Source organism: Orbicella faveolata, unplaced genomic scaffold, assembly GCF_042242905.1.
Source record: "Orbicella faveolata isolate gen_17 unplaced genomic scaffold, um_ofav_v1 contig_34, whole genome shotgun sequence".
NCBI lineage: Eukaryota > Metazoa > Cnidaria > Anthozoa > Scleractinia > Merulinidae > Orbicella > Orbicella faveolata.
Window position 1 is genome coordinate 34683151 of NW_028301563.1, and position 15524 is coordinate 34698674.

Genomic DNA, 15524 nt, shown 5'->3' on the forward strand with positions numbered 1-15524 from the left:
TAGAAATACGCCAAAAACGATTTCGACCCGACTGGGCTCAAAATCTACTTCCGGTTTTGCTGAATTTTCCGAATATTTGATTGCTTCGCGCTCCGCAGAACAACTACTTGAGAATCTTTCAATGGATTTTATATTCAGTTCAGGTCTTGGTAGTATGACTGAGCGAAAAATAAAATAAATCAAAGTTAGTTTTGAGCCCGAAAAGAGATAAAACTGAAACGCAAAATTTTACAGTATGTCGCAAGAGAATTATTGCTTAAAAACATCGCCATATTTTTCTATGGGCTATAACTTTAAATACCATAAAAACACTTTCTACGGGTTAAATATACACCCACCTGTTAGGATATCAAAAAATATCTCTGGGCAAATGGTTTCAAGTCGCCCGCCTTGGCCTGTGTTTCTCACAGATTTTGCCCAAAATCCGCCGTTGGAATGTAAGCAATTGCGTGACGCGGATAGCCACTCTCGAGTAAAATATTCGTTTCCAGCAATCCGATGAAAGCAATTTTTGAAACGTTGTGTGGATAAAATAATGGAAAATGTTTTTTTTGTTGTTTTTGTTTTTGTTTTTTTTGTTTAACTTAGTATAAATATATATGTTTTTTCATTTGCATTGCGACACCCACGACATCCATGATAAAGAACGTTACTACAGTACTCCGGGAAATGATTTTAACACTTGTTTATTTTATTGATTTCACTGATAACTTACAACACAGTAGCAGTTTCAGAGATACACTTAACCAATCCTCTATGATTTATGGCAACTGAATCATTGACTGACAAATAAAGTCAAGTGGAAATACCATAATTTCTATAGACTACTAACTGCTTGACGGCATCTCAGCTCTTCTAGATGTGTAGAAAATTTGTACCTACATAATATGCTCAAACTCAGCTAGAAAACCCGGAATTTCTTGAATTGAATTAGCCGAGGAAGAAATTGCGTTTAAGTTTCAATCATACTGGGAAAAAAATCCATCTTTTCTACTTTGGTTGTTTGATCAATTAACTGAAATTTGCAGATCAAAACACTGGTAGACAAATAAACATTACAGTGGTCGATCTAGGACTAGGTTTACAATAAAGGAGTTCCCGAATTCATCAATTTTAGAGTATTCGGATTAGTAGGGGTTTACAGTGAAAGGATATTCGGATTCTTAATCGTTTATACACGACGATAACTCCGGGAACATTCATGATGGAATGGTTAACAAGCAGTTTGTTGCCTCGACAACGAGAAACAAAATGCCTCCGAAAATAAGGCTAGGGGTAGGTTGAGACAGTCTGAAGTTTTCTTTCAACTCGCTGACCACGGTACTGTTGTCCATCATGCCAGGTTCCTCCAGGTATTTACTTAGGGTTTAGGGTCGAAAACCGTCGAGGTTTTCGATCGTGCCATCGTCGTCATCTGCGCAGTAAAGTATAAGTTGGGCACGGTTTCTGAGGAGTATGGCATTACCCATTATAAAAGTGATTACCTACACCTGAAACAGCACGAGGTAATCACCCAGCGACCGCCATCAAATGGCCATCAATGCGCCTACGACTCGACTACGACTGGATCATGTAATCCGCCATTTTCGTTCCACCGCAAACTCAAAAGATCACAGGCGGAAAAATATCTGGATTCGAGAGAAAATCGTTCACACGACAAAACTCTCCGGATTCAAAAGTTTTCGGATTCAAAGTTCCTACTTTAAATTCCGGATTCAAAATCTCCGGAGACAGGACCAAACCGGGGGGTTTTTATTTCGGTTTCGTCCACTTTTGTGTAAATGGCAAAATCAATCCGGCACTAAAACATTCTGGATTCATCACGAATCCGGAACAATTTCCTCTAGTGTAAACCTGCAATCCTGGCCATAAGTTGTTGGGACACCTCCCATTTTTGCGCGCTGAAACCCACGATTTCAACTACGTCCTTAACGTTTTAGAACAAAAGATGAATGGAAGCAAGTACAATTGACCCCCCTCTCCCCTAGCAATGTTGCATGAAAAGGAAGCTATTCTGAAGACTAGATTGGATGTGGGAAAAAAGGAAAAAGGGACAATAGAAAGTGGTTAGACAGTTGTGTTGGAACCAAACGCGATTGCTGAAAAATCGCTATTATTGGAATAAGACGTGAATATCTATCTTATCGTCTCTTTAGTTCGAGAATACTGTTCTAGGAGGCGAACAACTCTTGAAACGAGGCTATTCTGAGGCTATTGTCAAGGATTTTTTTTCTTCAAGATTTTTATCAACATTGACAGGGGGAGGGGGTAGGCGGGCTATCGCGGTTTTGGTCTTAAGAGAGGCTGCCTGTGAAGTCATCTGCCGTAACTGTCCCAACACTTTTGACCATGATTGTAGTCTTAAATGAACAGCGAACATCCATCTTGTTTTGTTCGCGGAAGTCGGTCACAGAGGAGCGAATTTCAATGAAATATATATATAATTTGATTAAGCAATTAGCCAAAAATAGGTTGGCCGCCAAAACAGTTTAGGGTTTAGCCTAACTTTAACCTTAAGTTTTAAGACTGAAGAAAAAAAGGAAAAAGCACTGAACATTTCGGTTGTTTCAAACAGAAACATTCGCGCACAATGAACTATGTATAGTACGTGGGTAACCAGGAAAGCAATCCGTCCAGCACAGTAATTGTTCAAATTAACAGCTTACCGAGACACTCGCACTGTCGATGCCTCTTATTTATGACTTTTAGGATTTGTTTACTTTACTTTTTCCGACTTTTTAGCAGGAGAAAAAGCACTAAATGTGCTGGCCCAAATAAAAAGGTTTAACCGAAAATCGATCCGTCGAAATCAACAAATACAAATTTAATCACTGTAGCGTTCCTTCAGATCACGTAAGGCTACAAACCAACAATATCAACTTTTCATTACGCTTAACAAATGAACTTAGAACGATTTTCTTTCTAGAACTCGTTCTTGTAATTAAAATGATCAGAGAAAGAACGACAGCCTAAAACGACATAGCAGTAACACCCGAACTCCGAGTAAATTGCTTTTAATTGACGTTTTTAATTAACGAAATTTCCAAAGCGATGACTTTCAAAATATAAAAGTTAAAAGTGGTCCATTATGTTTTTCTTTTTTCACCCAAATGTTCTAAGATCTGCGGTTTGTTGGAAACGAATTATGTATTCAGGGTGACCGCCAGAGTCACGCAATTGTTTACATTCTCACGGCGGTTCAGGGAAAAATTCATGAGAAGCACAGGCCAAGGCGGGCGACTTAAAACCATTTGCCCAGAGATATTTTTTGATTTTCAAACAGGTGGGTGTACAGTTAACCCGTATAAAGCGTTTTTATGGCATTTAAAGTTATAGCCCATAGAAAAATATGGCGATATTTTAGTGCTATAATTCGTTTGAAACACATCGTAATATTTTCCGTTTGTGTTCGATCTCGTTTCAGGCTGAAACGAAGCCTCGATTTATTTTATTTTTCGCTCAGTCATACCATGAAGACCTGAGCTGAATGTAAAGACCACTGAAAGATTCTCAAGTAGCTGTTCTGCGGAGCGCGAAGCAATCAAATATTCGGAAAATTCAGCAAAACCGGAAGTAGATTTTGAGCCTAATCGGAAAAAAATCGTTTTTCGCAAATTTCTCCCCAAAAAAGCTGCATTAGCAGAAACTAACTATGGTCCGTTTGTTTACTAGCTAGGGCCAATCTATGGGCAAAAAATGAGCAAAATCGATCTTTCGACTTGTGCCGTTGTTTGGTCCATAATTATGGGCACTGGCTCTTAAGACTGAAATAGTAGCCGAGACCTCCTTACGAGCATCGTGATTTTGACCCAGTTCAGCTCGATTTCCCGGAACTTGGGGGATATTTTCCAGTCCGGGGAACTTTAAATTAACTCCTGATGGCCTTGGTTTGCAGTTAAATGCACAAAGCGTAACTTTTTAAAGGTTCACTTTCGAGCTTCTGGGCCGAAATATAGCCCCACTTTACTTTAAGACTGAAAGAGTAGCCGAGACCGTCTTACGCACATCGTGATTTTGACCAACTTCCGTTGCATTTCCCGGAACTTCGGGGATATATTCCAGTCCCGGGGACTCTAAACTAACTGCTGCTGGCCTTGGTTTGCAGTGAAATGGGCACAGCTTATTTTTTTGACCGCTCACTTTCGAGCTTCTCGGCCGAAATATAGCCCTACTTCACTTTAAGACTGAAAGAGTAGCCGAGACCGCCTTACGCGCATCGTAATTTTGACCAACTTCGGCTCGATTTCCCGGAAGTTGGCGAATATTTTCAATTCCCGGGAAAGCTAAACTAACTTCCGATGGCCTTAGTTTGCAGTTAAATGGACACAGCAAAACTTTTTGAACGCTCACTTTCGAGCTTATGGCTCGAAATATAGCCCCACTTAACTTTAAGACTGAAAGAGTAGCCGAGACCGCCTTACGCGCATCGTGATTTTGGGATACTTCGGCTCGATTTCCCGGAAATGAGGGGATATTTTCCAGTCCCGGGGACTCCAAACTAACTCCTGATGGCCTTGGTTTCCAGTGAAATGGACACAGGAACAGTTTTTGAACGCGCACTTTCGAGCTTGCGGGCCGAAATATAGCCCTACTTCTTTTTAAGACTGAAAGAGTAGGCGGGAGCGCCTTACGCGCATTGTGATTTGAGGATCTTGAGCTCGATCTGGCGAAACTTGGGAGATATTTTCCAGTCCCAAAGTCCCTAAACTCACTCCTGATTGTCTAAGATGTGAGTGAAATAGAGAAAATATTTTTTGAACCCTTACTTTCGAGCTTCTGGAGTTAAATCTAAGCCCACTTTACCTTAAGACTGAAAGAGTAGCCGAGACCCCCTTAAGCGCATCGTGATTTTGACTAACTTCGGGTGGATTTCACGTAACTTGAGGGATATTTCCAGTTCCTTTGAGCTAAACTAAGTCATGATGGCCTTGTTTTGCAGTGAAATGGACACAGCAAAAGTTTTTAAACACTCAGTTTCGAGCTTCTGGGCCGAAATATTGCCCCAATCCACTTTAAGACTGAAAGAGTAGCCGAGACCGTCGTGCGCGCGTCCTGATTTTGACCAACTTCAGCTAAATTTCCCGGAACTTGGGGGATATTTTCCAGTCCCGGGGACTCTAAACTGACCCCCGACGTCCTTGGTCTGCAGTAAAATAGACACAGCAAAACTTTTTGAACGCTCACTTTTGAGCTTGTGGGCCGAAATATAGCTCCACTTCACTTTAAGAGTGAAAGAGTAGCCGAGACCGCCTTACGCCCATCGTAATTTTGACCAACTTCGGCTCGATTTCCCGGAACTTGGGGGATATTTTCCAGTCACGCGGACTCTAAAGTAACTCCTGATGGCCTTGCTCTGGAGTGAAATGGACACAGCACAACTTTTTGAACGCTCACTTTCGAGCTTCTGGGGGGAAATATTGCCCCAGTTCACTTTAGGAATGGAAGAGTAACCGGGACTGCCTTACGCGCATCGTGATTTTGGGCTACTTCGGCTCGATTTCCCGGAACTTGGGAGATAATTGCCAGTCCCGGGCACTCTAAACTAATTCCTGATGGCCTTGGTTTTCAGTGAAATGGACACAGCCAAACTTTTTGAACGGTCACTTTCGAGCTTCTGGGCCGAAATATAGCCCCACTTCACGTTAAGACTGAAAGAGTAGCCGGGACCGCCTTACGCGCATGGTAATTTTGTCGAACTTCGGCCCAATTTCCTGGGACTTGGGGGATATTTTTCAGTTCTGGAAGACCTAAACTAACTCCTGAATGCCTTGGTTTTTAGTGAAATGGACACAGGTAAAAGGAGCGCACGCTCGGTTTCCAGGTTGTAGGCCGAAATATAGCCCCACTTTATTTTAAGACTGAAAGTGTACACGAAACCGCCTTAAGCGCATCGAAATTTTTAGCCACTATGGCTCGATATGCCAAAAGTTGGGGGATATTTTCCAGTCCCGGGCACTCTACCCTAACTCTTGATGGCCTTAGTTTTCAGTAAAATGGTCACAGATAACAGGAGCGCACGCTCGGTGTCGAGCTTCTAGGCCGAAATGTAGCCCCAGTTCATTTTAAGACTGAAAGAGTAAACGAAACTGCCGTACGCCTATCGTAATTTTAAGAAAGTATGGCTCAATTTGCCGAAACTTGGAGGATAGCTTCCAGTCTCCAGGATTCTAAACTATCTCCTGATGGACTTAGTTCTTAGTGAAATGGACACAGGTAAAAGGAGAGCACGCTCGGTGTCGAGCTTGTAGAACCGAAATATAGCCCCACTTCATTTTCGGAGTAAACGAGTAGCCGAGACCGCCTTACGCGCATCGTGATTTTGAGCATCTTTGGCTCGATTTGTTGGAATTCGGGGAATATTTTCCAGTCCCGAGGACTCTATGTTAACTCCTGATGAACTTAGTTTTCAGTGATATGTACACAGGCAAAATGAGCGCACGCTCGGTGTTGAGCTTCTCGGCCGAAATATAGCCCCACTTCATTTTAAGACTGAAAGAGTAGCCGAGACCGCCTTACGCGCATCGTGATTTTGAGCAGCTTTGGCTCGATCTGCCAGAATTTGGGAAATATTTTCCAGTCCCAAGGACTCTAAACTAACTCCTGATGGCCTAAGATGTCAGTGAAATGGACACAGGTAAAATTAGCGCACGCCCGGTCTCGAGCTTCTAGGTCGAAATATAGCCCCCCTTAATTTTAAGACTGAAAGAGTAGCCGAGACCGCCTTACCCGCATCGTGATTTTGGGCCACTTTTGCTCGATTTCCCGGAAGTTGGCGAATAATTTAAAGTCCCGCGGACGCTAAACTAACTCCCGATGACCTTGGTTTGCAGTTTAATGAACACAGTAAAACATTCTGAACGCTCACCTTCGAGCTTCAGTGCCGCAATATAGCCCTACTCAAATTTAAGACTGAAAGAATAACCGAGAGCCCGTTACGCGCATCGTAATTTTCATCAACTTCGGCGCCATTTCCTGGAACTTGGAGAATATTTTCCAGTTCCGGGGACTCTAAACTAACTCCTGATTGCCTTGGTTTGCAGTGAAATGGACACAGCAAAACTTTTTGAACGCTCACTTTCGAGCTTGTGGGCCTAAATATAGCCACACTTCACTTTAAGACTGAAACAGTAGCCGAGACCGCGTTACGCGCATGGTGATTTTGAGCAACTTCTGCTCGTTTTCCTGGAACTTGGGGAATATTTTCCAGTCCCGGGGACTTTAAACTAACTCTTGATGGCCATGGTTTGCAGTGAAATTCACACAGCACAAGCTTTTGAACGAACACTTTCGAGCTTTTAGGCCGAAATATAGTCCCACATCACTTACGACTTAAAGAGTAGCCGAGACCGGCGTGCGCGCATCGTGATTTTGACCAACTTCGGGTCGATATTCCGGAACTTGGCGGATATTTTCCAGTCCCAAGGACTCTAAACTAACTCTTCATGGTCTTGGTTTGCAGTGAAATGGAGACAGGAAAACTTTTGGAAGCTCACCTTCAAGCTTCTGGGCCGAAATATAGCCCACTTTACTTTAATACTGAAAAAGTAGCCGAGACCGCCTTACGTGCATGGTGATTCTGAGAAACTTCGGGTGGATTTCCTGGAACTTGGGGGATATTTTCCAGTCCCTTGGACGCTAAACTAGGTGCCGATGGCCTTGTTTTGCAGTGAAATGGACACAGCAAAGCTTTTTGAACGCTCACTTTCGAGGTTGTGGGCCGAAATGTAGCCATACTTCACTTTAAGACTCAAACAGTAGCCGAGACCACGTTTCGCGCATCGTGATTTTGATCAACTTCGGCTCGATTTCCCGGAACTTGCGAAATATTTTCCAGTCCCGGGGACTCTAAACTAACTCGTGCTGGTCTTGGTTTCCAGTGAAACGGAAACAGAAAAAGTTTTTGAACGCATACTTTCGAGCTTCTGGACCGAAATAGAACCCCACTTCACTTGAAGACTGAAAGAGTAGCCGAGACCGCCTTACGTGCATCGTGATTTTGAGCAACTTCGGCTCGATTTGCCGGAACTAAGGGGATATATTCCAGTTCTGAGGACTCTTAACTAATTCCTGATGGCCTTGGTTTGCAGTAAAATGGACCCAGCAAAACGTTTTGAACGCTCAATTTCGAGCTTCTGGGCCAAAATATAGCCCCCCATTACTTTAACACTGAAAGACTAGCCGAGACCGCCTTACGTGCATCGTGATTTTGACAAACTTCGGGTTGATTTCCCGGAACTTGGGAGTAGTATAGGACGCTTATAGGGGTGGTAGCCAATCAGAAGGCGATGCATATCATTAAAAAAGGCTCTCGACCAATCAGATTGCAGGATTTGCTAATTTGCATAAACAAGATGGCGCCTATTTATAAAATAGGTCGCGCATGCGCAGAGAAATAAGTTGAGATACAGGAAGTGAATTTCAAAAATTTTATTGACACAATTTTAAATTACATGGATGAGTATCCGTATGGAAACGACATGAAAGTGTTCGTGTCTACGACGCGTTTGTCGAAGACGAGTCCGTAGTGTTTGGTGCGTGTGATGACCTTGAGATGTTTGGTGGCTGGGTTTCTGTAGAAGAAGTTGGGGTTAACGACGGGGATGTTGCGTCGTTGCTCGAGAGGTTGTCTAAGTTCGTCGAGTAGATTTTGTTCCATGACGTCGTAATTCAGTTGGTGTAATCCTCGTACATTGAGTGAGAAGCCTCGTACTTTGCAGCAGACTTTGCCTTGGTGGGTTTTGTACCCGTAATTCTTGGGTCCAGCGGAGGTGAAAGTGGTAATGAAGTCGCCGTCGTCGAGCTCGTTGGTCATCTCTCCGAGGTAATCGCCTAGCGGGACATCGGCTTGACCTGGTTTGTGCGAGTAGATGACGGAATCGGTGTCAAAGTAGAGGACTTGTTGCTTTAACAGTTCCAGGTAGCTGTATAATTTGAGCCTAGCCCAGCAGGTGGTGAAAGCGGCGATGAAGATGTTGATTCGTCCGTTATCGGGTTGGTTGTCTTTGAGTTCGGAGTAGACGACCTCTAGGGCTTCGTCGTTGACGATTCTGACTTGTTTTATATCGTGGAAGTGATTGGAAACGAGGGCGAAGAGTTGCGCTGCGGTGTAGGCGACTTCGGTAGTGGGTTTGTGTAGGTTTTCGCCGAACTTGCCCCAGAAGGAGTTGAGCATGAGTTTGGCGGTGGCTTTGCGTCCGGGGTTTTTCTGGATCATGGCCGGATCGAGAGCGATGCCTTCTTTCTGGTGGTATTGTTGCACGTACCGTGCCTTGTCTTGGGGGGTGTGACACCAGTTCGGGTATCCAGCGGATTCCTGTTTAATTTTTAGCCAGGTGTTCACGTAATCAGCGAAGAGTCCCTTTCGCCGTTGTTCGGGTGGGAAATGGTGGACTTCGTGGATCTTGATGAGCGTGTATCCCATGGCAACGGCTTTCTCTATTTCGGGGGTGCACCAGGTCCCTCGTAGCGTACGTTGCTCGGCCGTGTGAGAGCATCGATGTGATTTCTCAAGGAGGGGTTTGTTCATTTCGTGTTCCACGCACGATCGGCAGAGTGGGAAGGTGAGTTTTTTATCGTGCCGAAAAGGTAGAACGGGATGGTATAGTTCGTGAGGAGGCAGTATGTCCACTTTGGCCATGCCGAAGTAGTGATGGATGTCTTGGTCGTCGGGGTTGACGATGACTTGCGGGTGTCCTATGGGGTATTCGCATTCCTTGTTGACCCAGGGGTAGAGCGACGTCACGTCCACGTACTTGGTTTGTTCCCCTTGGGTCACGTTGGTCACGTGATGCAGTTTGACGGCATTCGTGCGTCCTCCGAAGAAAGCGTCTCGGGGTTCGAGGGGGTGTACGATTTCGAACGTGTCTAGGAACCGACGTAGATCAGTGTCGGTTTTGACTTCTAGGTTCCAGTCGCATTCCCACTTGACGCAGAGCTGGTAACCTTGGCGACTGAGAAGGTCGTGTTTGCGGAGTGTGGCCTCGTAGACTTCCTGCATGGTGCGATCGGCGTGATAGATGGGATATCGGTCTCGATGGGTCGGGAAACAGCGAGGACACCCGTGCCATAGACATCCGTGGAATTCGTAGACGGTTCGAGTGGTCGGATCGTATCCGTCCACGAGCTGATTGGCTAGTCGTACTTCGCCGCCGTTTCGTACCGTGAGGATACGATCGCCTTGACCCGTGCGTTGCAACGAGTGTTCTTGCCAGGCTAGCCATTTCAGGGCTTCGACGGACTGATTGGATCGGGCGCCGTGCCATCCTCTCGGGGGTCTGGAGGCGATGGTGTTGAGCGGGACGAGTTTCTTGCGCCAGAATCGGTTGCAGGCGGAGGCGATGGTGAGGCATTTCTCCATGGGGTCAAAGTCGGCTTTTTGTTTGAATTCTTGCCGGAACTTTTGACATCCCGCTTTGAGGAGTTTGACGTCCGACTCGCAGTAGGCTTCCATTTCTTCCCTTAGTACGAAATGGTAGTCGTTGTCGACTTTCTCTTGGTACCACTGTTCGAACTCGGCTTTCTTTTTGGCGGACATGCCGTCGGGATCGTACATGTCTCTCGGAGGCATGGGACCTTCGTACGCTTGGTTTTCTAGGGTGTTGAATTTGTGCGGGAAGAATCCTTTATGCAGTTCGGTGATTCCGAAGGTGGCGGGAAAGTTGGCAAGCGGGAACGGGAGAAAGCAGAGGGAATCTTTGAAAGTCAGTCTGTCGGATTTCAGGGACAGTATCTTGGTGCCTATGGGGATTTGGTCCGTGACTTCTCGATGGGTGGCGTAACAGTGTTGCAGGATGAACATTCCGTCGTAGCCTTTGAGATTGTGAAAGATGACGATGACGTTCCGTTCCTTATCGTCCTGGTCGACGGCGAGGGATTCGAGGTGTTCGAACATGTCGGCGGTGCAGTTGTGCCCGTAGAAGGAGTGACATATCTCATCTTCGTCGTTTTCCAGGCAGAGTAGAATGGGGGTCTGATTCCCTTCGGCGTCGGTGATGGCTTCGTAGTCGCAGTACACTTGAAGGGGCGGGTCTTTGTCTACCCAGACGCTCGTCTCTGGATCGTTGGGTCCGGGTTCTTCGAAGGGTCGCCCGTTGACTTGGTCGCGGGGAACGAGTTTCTTTTCGGGCTCGTCTTCGTCTTCGGGGAGGCGTTGGATGTAACAACGGTGCGTCTCCAGATAGACTTGTTTTTCACAGATGCGGCATTCGCCCCATCCGCACTTGTGACCACGGGGACGCCCTCCTCGCTTGTTCTTGGGTTTAAGCTCGTAGACGTGACAACACTTCTCGCACTTTTTGTAAGTGTTGCAGATGGATGGGATGCTGAGACTCTGCCGTTGCAAGTGGTCGTTGTAGCATCGGTCACCGAAGAATTGTCTGTGACACGATTGACAGATGGAGGTGGGTTCGGGAAACTTTCCGCGTGCTAGGGGTCGTTTTTTCTCGATGAAATCGGGGCAGTCTTTTCGTTTGCATGCGGGACACCATTGACCGAGGCAGGGATGATGATGAAAGTCGTCGTGATCGTAGCCTCGATTGCATTCGTCGCAGAAGTAGGATTTGCCGATGAATCCCTTGAACGAATTGCATCCGTCGTAGTGATCGTCTTCTTTGATGAGACGAATGATCTTGGTCGAGGGTTCGGGTCCCACGTAGATGATCATGTGGGGTGGGTCGATGGACATGACTTTGAGCTGGTAGCCAGGTAAAGCGGCCTGAAACTTTTGCAGTTCGGGAATGCCGCAAGGTCCTTCGGGAACGTTGGCACGACGGTGGAGGTCTTTGGCCAATCGCTCTTGGACAGGATAACCCTGTTTGAGATTGTAGTAATCTTGGTCACGTGAATTCTCGTTCGCGTCTACCCAGGCTTTCATGGTGACGATGGCTCGGGCGCAGCAGAGAGTGTCTTTGTTTCGGATGGTCACGCGCGACCGTTTGACAATGTTCCGCACGGCGGCGCAACTCGGCTTGTATCGTTTTCCGTTCCCGCTGCCACGACCCGGGGTACGTATGAAGGTGGTTTCCATGGTAAACGTGTCGTCGGGGGTGAATTCTTCGTTGGAGTTGAGTTTGGCCGCGAGAGACTGGAGATAAGTGGCTAGTCTTTCACTCCCTTCTTCGAATTCGCGCACGGTGAAGGTGGTGGATTGAAAGGCGTGCGTGAAGGCACGTGACTGCATGGTGAAATGGACCGTGGAGTTGGGTGTCAGGGTAGGATCCTGAGCGATTTGTTGCTCGATGGATCGTTGAAGGGCACGAGTCAATTCTTGACCTATATTGTCATTGCGAGTCAAGTCTCTGTGTTGTCTGAGCGTGGCTTCGAATCGTTGTTTGTTGAGGACGTTTCTCCAGTTACGTCGTGCACCTATGGGTCTCAATTCAAATTCTAGGGGTGGGCTTGCACCACCTCCTGTTTGGATCATCATGGGGTCGAGAGCTGGATCAAATATCCATTCATCGTCGTCGTCGAATGGGAAGGCTTCGTCGTGGGTTCGTCTGTTCTGTGAAGACAGTAAGGATACGAAAAAATTTCAACAACATTGCTTTTTTATTTTTAAGGTAACCAATTATGATACATGAGCATATGAGTGTCTAACTTCGATTTTTTGTTAGATACATGATTTAATGCGTTTCTAAGACTACATCCTAAATAGAGTCTCTTTTTCTCTTGATGAATGTCGACATAATGTCCATAGTAAGCCACGTGATAAGGGCTATGCCCGTACAACGCTCTACAAACACTTAGATGACATTTCCTCTTGCGTATTTCTATGTGTCCGTAACCCCATTGTCGTTTCAGTTCGCCATAATCTAAGATTATTCTGTGAAGTAGACTCAGTTGTTTATTGTTCCTTCGATCGCGTATGCACTGCCAGGTCGCTAAGTCAATCACGTAACACTTTATTTCTTCTGGTAACTTATCCCAGTGACTCTGTAATAAAAATTGGTTATAATTCGTAATGGTCCGCGTGTTGTATTTGATAAAAGGTAGGATAGCACCAAGTTTTTTCTATGGGGACGCGTCTCTTGGCCCCCTTTATATCGTAACCTAAATACGTTTCTTTAGGTTTGTCGTAAATGTCAATGTAACAGCCAATTATTTTAGTATCTCTGAATCTGTCTTCTTTTTTCTTTTTTATGCAACATCCTGCATCACATAGAACACGGACAATCTTAATGTGTCCTAGACCCCATTGTTCTTTCAGTTTGCCGTATTGTACTATTTCCTTGAGAACACGTCGTAACTTTTTGTTTCTCCTACGCTCGAGTAGTATTTGATTCCTGGTTAGGCGCATGATGTAATCTTGTAGTTCTGGAGGAAGCCAATCCCAGAGGCTCTACATTTGTAAAAGTCTTTTAACATCGTAGATTCTGTAATAGGCATGATTAAGTCCGTACCCTAGAAATACTTCGTATGTGTGTTGTGTTGTGTTGTGTCCGTGTGTGTAGAATCCGTACACGACCATGTGCTTATTTTTCATTCCTGGAACTTTCCCTTTGGGACAATGCTTTAGCAGACATGTCTCTAGTTTGACTTTGATTGGACCTAGTCCCCAGGCTGCGCGTACATTTGCGAAGGCATGTATCTCGTTGCGCAGGGCTTTCCACATATCACGTTTGCGTATGTCTAAGAGAAACTGGACATCTCTGAGGTGAATGATGTATGACTGGATTTCAGGAGGTAGCCAATCCCAGTAACTCTATGAAAAAGAAGGTGATGAAGTGAGTCTCAGTTGTCTAGGGAAGCTACGACCGTGCTTAGATAACAAGGCGTGCGACAGATCTCGCAGTACAACTTTTCTTTGAGCACTCCCTTGTTCACCAACTGATCATCGAGTGCTTGGACGTAGCAATCGTAATGTGTGTAGTAACGACAGCACTTGGTACGAGCGCAGGTTTCGGTTCTAAGTATGACTTTATCACATAGGGTGCACGTTATACTCACTGCTTCTTCATGTTGATCCATGTGTTGGTTCATCTCCTCGTCAGTGATCTCAGCCATGATTCAGCGCTCAATACAAGTGAAGACACTCAGAGTGCCGTGAACGGGTCGGTCTGCTCGTTTTATAGTCACGGCAAGATAGTGTCCAGTCTACGACCGGGGGGTGTGGTTGGGGGGATACCCCCTATCCCCTGGGTCTACTCATACCACGTGACTTCTGCTTGAGCTGCGATAGGTGGATGACTTGTTTAAAAAGCGGGGGTCAATGCATTTCAGTTTTTGGACATGTCAGTTGAACCTAGACGCAGTCGTCGACTTCGAGGTCTGGCACCCGAAGAAGCGCTTATTCAACAAGTTTGTTTCATTTGTCAGAGAGATATCGACATCGGTTCCTTGACGCTATGTCAACACACTCCATGCTGCCATGTCTTCATGCACCGACGTTGCTACCAGGAGATGAGAAGACAAGTGCGAACCTGTGGCAACTGCCGACGCGTGATCGAGGATGATCAGACTGAGATCGTGCTGGAAACCGATGAGGAACTCGAGGATGATGATGATATCGATCCGTTCGTGTTACCGTCAGGTGCGAATGGTTTAGCTAGATTTAGGCGAGAGTTGACTCGATATTGTGATCAGGATAGACCTAGACGCTGTCATCACGAGGGGTCGTATATGTGGGATGAATTGCCGTATGGCATCGACCCCGACATTTGGCAACGTTATTATGACATGTTAGAAAATTTCGTGACTCTGTTTACGAATGAAACCATGCACGTGCACGGATGCGTGCGTCTCCCCGTAGAACCGACACGAGAGATCAGGAATGTTTTGTACCGTCTATTCATATTTAACACTCCTTACTCCACGTTTAACTTGATTCGAATTCTAAGGTTCAGACTCTTCTTTAGACGCGTGGAAGGACTAAGGAATATTGTGATTCAGCATCTATGCATATTACCCTTTCCTGGAGGACCATCGCTTTACAACGAGGACGGATTATGGAACTGACACTGTTTTTTCTTTTTATAGTGTATGCACAACGTCAAAGAATTCTGGATGACATTTTGCATTTCAGAGACACGGGAAGACCCTTTGAGACGCACAATTCATTGACGCGTTCGTGGAATCACTTGCGATTTCCCATTCCGGTCACGGTGTGGTTCCATTACTATCGCGAGTTGGTGAGCTTTGTGCTGAACTCAGAGGGGCGAAGCTCCCTGTACATTCACGGCACCGTGTTCCTGCCATTCAACGTGATTGCGTTCGATCACATACGCATGGAAGTGTATCGCATGTTTTATTTCAACACCCCTTATAGAGTGTACAATTTCATACCCAGACTTAGGTTTCGGTTGTTGTTCATATCTTCGACTGCGTACGTGGACCAAATAAGTGTCGAACGACTGTTTGTGACCTCCCGTGTCTCCGATAGTCTGTACCACGATGGTATGACGTGTGAGTCTTGAAAAACAACAACAAAGAGTGTAACTTTTCTTTTAATGATGACAACAAAGAGTGTAACTTACAATTAAAAGTTTACAATTTCAAACGTTTCTTGGCTTGCATGATTTTCTTAACAA